Genomic DNA, 9,213 nt, shown 5'->3' with positions numbered 1-9,213 from the left:
TCAAAAACTCACTTGGTTTGAAGTGCAGTGGTGATGCAGTAATTGTTTGGTTGTGTAAAGTTGAAACAGGTGCTCTACAAGCTTCCAGATGATGAATGAGTGAAGGAATTTGGCTCAGCTACCTTGGGTTTTGCTCAAATTGAAATCTGCCATGGGAGAGCTTCTTCAAAACAGTCCATGAAAAAGGCTTTACAGTTGAGATGTGAGGCTGGCAAATGGTTCCAAATGGTTTGTATGTGATGGCACCAACAAGCAATGCACGAGTTCTTTGAGGTTTTCAGCAGAATTTTCAAAATGAAGAAATGGATGTTTTTGAGAGCAAGAGAGTTTTGATCTGTTTGTGAGAGTTGTGGCTAGGGTTTTCAGAGTGTAAATGATGAATATATACTATGTTTATTGTTGGTTTAGATTAGTTAATGGAAGTGTAATCAGAATTTGCTAATTGGATGTTTTTGCTAATTTGTGCATTTCCACTCAAATGTTGCATGAGCATGGTTACAGCTGCGAATTGGGCCTTGGCACACACTCCAAACATGATTTCTGATCAATTGCAAGTGGTAAAATGTGTTGGAAATGTTTAATTTGGAAACTCATTTTTTCACCTCACTTGAATTAATTCAAACCACTTTAAAAATTCCATTTTGATTGGTGAACTTTTGGTGAATTATGATGACATATTTGGAAAGAGGGAATCAAATATGACTTGTAGCAAAAAACCCCACCCAATTTGGCCAAATGGTTTGGAAGATATGGCCTTTTGAAGTTCAAAAATGTTTGAGAAAGATTTAATCATAACTTGCCAACCATAAATGGGAATTGAGTGTTCTTGGACTTTTTGGAAATGGGAGAACAAGATCTTCAACTTTCATGTTGGGAAAAAATTCATTTGAAGCTTGTATCATGATGTAATTTTGAGGAGAAGAAGTTTCCATTTTTGGCAAATTCCAATTACAGGTCAACTTTCTATTTTGGGAAATTTCTTGTTTGACTTCAAATTCTTCACTGTGGATGTTTGACATGTTATATGAGGCTTATATGGACATGAATGAGACCTCTCAGACCAATTCCCACCATCAAATCACTGATTAAATGGACAGTTGACCAAGGTTGACTTCAGTTGACTTTGCTAGGGTTTTGCTTGACTGAACCATGTTCTGATGAATTCCAAGCCCCTACCACTTGATATCTTGATTCAAAATGATGTCACAACTCATATGAACTCTTGATGAATGATCATGGTGCCCAAATTCTGCAAGAATGGCCACCATCTATCTCAATGACTGACTTTGACTGATTTGACCTAATTTGCTTCAGCTGCAAGTAACATGGTTAGATGACAATATTTTGTACCTTTGGTCAATAGACAGATGAAAAGCAATGATATACAAATGCAATACATGCTTGGTGATCAAGAACCAACACTCACAAGATAACCCACCCACTAGGAGGGAAGCAAAGGTATGCAATGATCCTTGAGGCAATGATATGGTATGATATGATGCCATGAGGGATCTTAGGGCCAAAATTGGGGTCTTACAGATGCCCCTATTTAAGGTCATTCTAGCCGGAGAAGTGAAGTTTAGAAATCTTCATCTTGACGCGGTAGAATGGGCTTAAATAACAGTAATGAGACGAATTTTGGTCCCTAAGAGACCTCATGATGCAAATGTATGCATGCAAAAGACACAAATTCTGTGGGGAATATGATTCACACAGAAGAAAAGACGATCCATCGGAGTGATACACTCACCAGGAACAGAGACTCTAACAAGATTCTTGTTGGGGATAGACAAAACTGATACAGCGCGAACAAGACACGACTTTGATTAGGGAAACAGAAATCAGATTGGAGACCTCACAAGGGAGTGAAGGACTCACACTGGGGAAAAGAACTCCAAAGGAAAATAAATCCATTGGAAAGACACAAGCTGACTCCTGGGGAGAAGCAACAGGAAAACTTCACTGAGGAAACACCAAAGAATGAGGTGTTACCGGTATAAGGGTAACAAACTCAGGAAGAATGAATATCTAAGACCGGTATAAGGGTGAGAGATATCAATCAACCAAACATCTGAGAAAGACCTGAAAAAGGTACATAACCTCAGGAAAATCTGACTCCACGGGGGGACCGAGGTCATAATAGGGAGCAGAAAGGAAGGAACACCAGAGATACCGAGGTATATAATAGGTGATCAACCAAAGCGTGAATTGGTATATATGCCAAAACACTCATCATCCGAAAGGAGGGCTTGAAAAAGCAAATCGACTTACAGGATGGACATTCGAATCCACAACGGGAAAACGAATCTTACTCAACTGGGGACACAAACCCAAAGAGTGCATGAGACATATTATTCATTACCGGCAGACCGTGAATAATATACTCGCATGAGATTTATTATCTATTACCGTCAGAACGTAGATAATAAACTCGCATGGTAAGAAACACCAGAGATACCGAAGTATATAATAGGTGATCTACCGAAAACGTGAGTTGGTATATATGCCAAAACACTCATCATCCAGAACACAAACTGGTTAAAGAATGGATATTCGATTCTACAAAGAATACGAATCTTACTCGACTGGGGAATATCAACAAAGGACTCCAACCAAAGAGCGCATGAGACATATTATTCATTACCGGCAGACCGTGAATAATATACTCGCATGAGATTTATTATCTATTACCGTCAGAACGTAGATAATAAACTCGCATGGTAAGAAACACCAGAGATACCGAAGTATATAATAGGTGACTAACCAAAAAGAGAGCCAATCGATACCAAGCATCCGGGTAAACGAAAGACAACTCAAAGGGATAAATTGCAAGCATCCGGCAATTATCCGACAACAAAGAAATATCCGACTCCGCGAAGGGAAATAACGAATCTTACTTAACAAAGAAAACGCAAAAGGCTTCGACTGAAGAGTGCATGAGATATATTATTCATAGCCGTCAAAACGTGAATAATAACCTCGCATGGAAGATTATCCTTAACCGGGTTGTAGGTTGTTTATAGGATAAAATCCGAAAAGAAAGGCATCGGGATACCAAACTAGGTATATAATGATGAACAATCAAAGGGAGCAACAGTCATTACCAACAAGAGGGTAAATGAAAGAAGGCTCGCTGGGAACGCATTGATGAAAATCAATGATCCGGGGAACACAATCACTGACAAAAGGTGAAAGGACCCGCTGGAGATAAAATTGCTAGCATACGGCAATTATCCACAAAAGACTTGCTAGGGATATAAGTGCTTATCTGAGCAACTTATCCAAGCGAAAGGAAGATCAACATCAAGTATTGAATGAAGATAACCACAAAGAGGGGATTGTCATCGGTTGGGATGAACAACAAAATTAACTCTGCAAGTGGAGAAAACAGGGTTTATGACTACCGGTTCGTAGGTAGAAAAACCGCAAAGATAGGACTTACGACTGCTGGTTTGTAGGCAGAGGGCCAAACTCTGGTGGGGATAACCACAAAATTAGGGTTTACATCTACCGAATACGGGGTAGAAAACCAACAACTCCGCGTGGGGATAGAACAAATCACAAATCCGCACGGGAAGCCAAAATAGGGTTTATAACAAACCGCAAACTGCCGGAGAGCAGGAAAATAGGATTTACAACTACCGACTGTTAGGTAGAAAACCAAAACTACTCCGCTGGGGAATGACCCGCTGGGAAGCACAAGACTTTTGACAAATAGCCAGTTCGGGAATAATCCGAAAAGACAGACTGAATCAAGACATGTCCTAATGAGGATGTAACTCAAATAGGAAAATCCGTCCCAATATATGTGTTGGGAGGAAACGGAAGAAACCGTCATCCACGAGGGTATATCTCAGTGGGGAACTGCAGAAGGACAGACAACAGACACTTTCTGCTTACGGGGCTGACTCTATATGGAGAGATTTTAAACACCCGACATCTGCTTTGGGAAGATCTATAGAGAAGATCAGTATCACCATAGCAGGGAACACAACAAACAAAGGATATATGGCAAGAAATGCAACATGAATATCTGAATGTTTATGATTATGCATGAATATGCGTGATTTATGTTTGATGAATGCTGACAAAACAGACATATCTAACTCAAACAGGTCCAGGAATCAAACGCCTGGTATTATACTTCCAGGGAAAAACCAACTGGAAAGCCAATCTGCGGAGATCTATATGCTGAGAAACAAAGATCTGCGGGTACTGCTGAGGAAGCAGAGAATCAGAGATATTCAGGAAACCAAATCTCCGAGTGATGGATCAGCAAACAAACCGATCAGGGCACAGAAAGTCACAACAGGCAAAACAGCCACCAAGACGAATCTGTTGGAGAACAAGAGAAAACCCAAGATATCTGCAGGGGATCCCAGTGTCAACTGAGAAACAAAAGGGTGCATTGCACAAGCACGAACTGCTGTAGAAGCAACTCCACATAACTCCGTTGGGGAACAACCCACTGAGGGAGAATGTACCACACAAGTAGATTCTGCAACAAGCCACTCTACTTGGGGAGAATACACAAAGCAAACTGATCGCAACAAGTAGATTCTGCAATATAAGCCACTCTACTGGGGATCACAAGCAGTCAGGAAATCAATCCGTTCTCTGAATGCTAGAGCCATCATCCGACCATACTGGGGATTGAAGGAGTATTCAACAGGCGAAACTGCCACAACAAACGTTCTGCAGACTATGCTGAGGAAAAGATGGTTGAAATACTGGGATGTCAACCCAATCAACCACTGAATAAGAAAATAAATCCTGCTCTGCTGAGGAGAACAAACACTCTGATAGAGAGACAGCAACAACTCTTCAGACGACTTCGCCGGGGGAAAGGTAAAGTACCGGGTATCAAACCGCCGACTTACCGAGTCTTTTAAAAAGAAAGCGATCGTGCTGAGGAAACAGCCAATTCCGCTGGCAACTGCACTGGGAAGAGTGACAACAACTCTGCTCACAACTCCGATGGGAATATCAATAACAGCTCTACTTGTGACTGTGCTGAGGAGACAAATAAAGTCTGGGGCAGGCGACCCACTGGAGAAAGTGACGGGGCACCAGGATGACAAACCATCAACCGCCGAATCTCACAAGGAAACACCCATGCTGGGGAAAACTGCTGCTGGAGAAAACGAAGTCTTCAACAACACTCTGCTTGCGACTATACTGGGGAACAACCCCACCAACAACTCTGTTTGAGGAACAACCCCAACAAAGATCTGAAGAAAGAAGATACAACCAAACCAGGAATATGGACAAATGTCTTACCTGTTGGAAATCATGCCACCCTCGGGAGAGCACTGAGATATTCTTGAGTATCCTTTCAATATTGTGAATGTTCACTTTGTTTAAAACAATATTTTTGAAAAATTTATTTGTTTAAAACAATGATATTTTATCAATTTAAAACATGCAAAACATTTGTTGAATTGTTACAAATAAGAGTGCAAATAATCGGATAAAAAGCTCAAATTGATTTGATGGAATGGTAGCCTGCAAATGGCAAGACTCCATAGATCTGTACAAATTTGAAATCAGTGATATATATTGGAGAAGGGCTACATTGAACATAATGATCCTTTCTCTACCAATTTGAATCTCGATGTATTCGAAGCTTCAGTTTGACGACGAATCGAGAATCCTCTGACGAAAAGACAGCTGGTGAAACAGAAAGTCTTGTCAGGATACAGTTACTTGCCAAATCCCTAATTTTTGCCTAGATTGCCCTAGGGTGAGGTACTCAATCTAGCGGGATGCAAATATTCTTTTTTTTCAAGTCTCTAATTTTTGCCTGGATTACCCTTGCGGGTTCTCCACCGAGACGCTCATTTTTGCCTAAGTCGCCCTTTCGGGTTTTCAACTTAGCGAGCTATTATGTTTTTCATTTGCATATACTTCTTTTTTTTTTAGGCAAAGTATCTCTTGACTGCATCTGAATTCACAGGACGAGTGAAATCCTCCCCATCCATTGTTGTAAGCATCAAAGCACCGCCTGAAAAGGCTCTCTTAACAACATATGGACCCTCATAGTTTGGAGTCCACTTGCCCCTGGAATCGGGCACGAAAGACAGGACCTTCTTGAGCACGAGATCACCTTCTCGGAACACACGAGGTTTGACCTTCTTATCGAATGCTTTCTTCATTCTCTGCTGACATAACTGACCATGGCACATGGCAGTCAATCGTTTCTCTTCAATCAGATTCAGTTGGTCATAACGACTCTGAATCCATTCAGCATCAGTCAACTAGGGACTTTGAGGGTATAATTTTTCTTTTTTCTATTTGAAAAATTTTGAAAAAAAATTTCCTGATTTTTTGATTTTTCATCTTTTTCACCCTCTTTTTTTTTTCTTTTTTTTTTTACATTACATTTGTAATGCCCCAGTTTGACTGTTTAGCTGATTCTCATGACATAGCTGAATGAGCTTCTTTTCGTGCTCAAGAAGACGGGTAATCTCGTCAGGAATCCCCTTCAACATCATCTTCCTCTGCCTCAAATACAAGGAATTCAAGATTGGGAGATGGCGTTGGATCATTATGTTCAATGGGTTTAGAAATCCCTGCATAATGATTTTGGATAATGAAAAGCTTTTGAATTTAAACAAGCAAATCATTTATGCAGATGAAAAAGCTGTTTTTGTTTTTCAGAGTTTTTTGTGATCACTGATTTCATGCAAAAAGAAAAAAGTGAAAACAAATGGAAAAACAAATGTTTAACAATGCATTAATTGAATGAAAACATCATTGTATTAAATGCTGCCAACAATGTCATCGCTTCTCCTTTTGGCATGGGAGAAGGGTTTTAAACAAAGTGAACAAATCACGCTGACTTATGAATGACCGTAGGAACATCCACAGCGACCCAATTGTGGCAGACACCACCAAGTATGATGAAATTGTTCAGATCTTCTGCATCCTCTTCCAAGATAGCAGCAGCCTCTTCTTCAGGTTGATCATCATGGATGAATCCTCCACTTGAACAAACCTTGCTCATTATATGCCCTAGAACAGTAGCCAATGCCAGCCCAGGATTGGTTAACCAGGAATAAATCCATCAACAGCACTTTGTCTGGCAAATTCCTCCTCTGAGTTCACAACTCTCTTGCTTAAAACGATCCATAAATCTGGCAGAGTCGGCTCTGGTATAGTACCGGCAAAGTGCGTCTTCAAAATAAATGAAGATCGCAGGGTCAGACCACAGGACGGGAGACCGGAACAAAACACCCGCTTATGCAAATGATGCATGAAGTGTTTATGCATATGCTTGTTTTTTACTTCAAAGGAACTCGAGGGTTTTATTTGCAAACTTTGAAATATTTAAGCATTTTGATCGGATATGAAAATATCTCATCAGATGTATCAGGTGAAAAAAATTTCCCGATTTTTTCATGTTTGAGAATTTTTGCAAATAAACTCCTTTGAGTTCCTTGAAAATTTTCTTTTTCTGATGATATGAAGTGTAGATGAGTGCATGAATGCATGAATGCAACAATCACACTCAAGGATCAAGCAAGTCACACCAAACAAGGGTCATGGGAAAGCTCATTGTATCCCTAATATCAATCATCCATTTTGGTGGATTTAGGTTTTCACCTTATCGACACCCAAGTTCCATTGATATTAACGGTATATGAACCGGCTCGAACATCCTTAATATCAACCATCCTTTTTGGGGGATTTAGGTTTTATACCTGATCAACACCCAGGTTCCATTGATATTAACGATATTTGAACGACTCAACCACGAATCACGGGTTTGTTGGGAGTCACGAGCATGGAGTCTCGGTTAAGAACCACCCAAAGGGAGTGTACTAGGGTTTAAACCTGCCAGACATGTTCTATCAGAGGTTCCCATAATCATCGTTCCATCTTTCGAATATTATCGGAGGAACGAATACTCGTATTCAAAAAATATTCTCAAGAGAAACTCTTATGAGTGTAGTATCGCGTAACAATCGCATCAGAACTTACATCTGAACGACCTCCGCACTACGTTCCTAAAAATAGGCCAAGAGGGGTTTGGTAAACTATGGTCCTTGGCTTCTGCGGCACATGATTGAAAGAATAATGCCTAACCACAAATAACTTGTGTGACATTATTAATCCAACATGACCTCCACCAAGTGAATGGACTCGCAAGTCAACTGGCTAAGGAATACTCCACACCAGTCAACAAGACTACGCCATTCTCCTATCCTAGAGTGCACTCGAGTTCGGGTATAGAACTCATCTCACAGATCACCAAAGCAAACAGCAATTGTATATCAAGCAATTCAAACATTACAATCAATACAGTCATCCCAAATGGTACAAAAATATGTCATATAACAAATAACAATATATCACACAACAAGGGTGAAAAGTAGGCAATACAACCAGGGATCGATTATCCCCAGCAGAGTCGCCACTTTTCTGTAGCGGTGTATTCGTCGCTATATGATTTATTGATTAAACCATAAGCAAAGCATACAATGAATTCGAGTCGCCACCGCACTTTTATTTATCCAAAGGACTGGCTAAAAAGCGAACAAAAGCCTAAGAAGTTTTACGCGTAGAAAACTAATAAAAAGATCAGAGAGTCTGGGTAAGGGGTAAATTACGCAATGGGAAGGTGTTAGGCACCCACTACGTCCTAGGTACTCCTAGGGAGCCCTTTTCACACTTGTTGTATAAAATTGTTATTTGTTATGAAATATTTATTGTGCAAACATGATTGGGATGATGAGAAAAGAATATACAATTTTTATTGTTTTTGTGTTCGAACGGATGAACCCGTTGCCTACGTACCTTCCATCAAAGGTAAGGATCAAAACGCCGTAGTTCGGCTAAAAGATTTCCAAAAGTTAGTGGATTCAATTTTAAACACAAGCCCTAAGGTCTTACGTTATCCACGGGAGAAAACTCAACCTTATACAAACAACAAGTCCACCATGTGAGAACAGCTTCAACTTGCTAGTGAGGGGTTAACCCTATAATAAGCAAGGAAGACTTACAATTCAATCAACTAAGGACAAATAGGTGAGATTGACATCAACCAACTAGGACAAATCAAACCTAAGGCTAATGTATGAAAACTTAACAAGCATGGACAAAGCCACAAAACCATTGAATGGGTGAAGTTAACTGATTATGATTATTCACAAAAGGAGGGTCAAAGTATGATTAAGATTGATTCAAAAGAAGTATTATGAAATGGAGTTT

The sequence above is a fragment of the Lathyrus oleraceus genome, chromosome 1 (assembly GCF_024323335.1).
Source record: "Lathyrus oleraceus cultivar Zhongwan6 chromosome 1, CAAS_Psat_ZW6_1.0, whole genome shotgun sequence".
Lineage (NCBI taxonomy): Eukaryota > Viridiplantae > Streptophyta > Magnoliopsida > Fabales > Fabaceae > Lathyrus > Lathyrus oleraceus.
Note: the sequence above shows the minus strand (reverse complement) of the source record.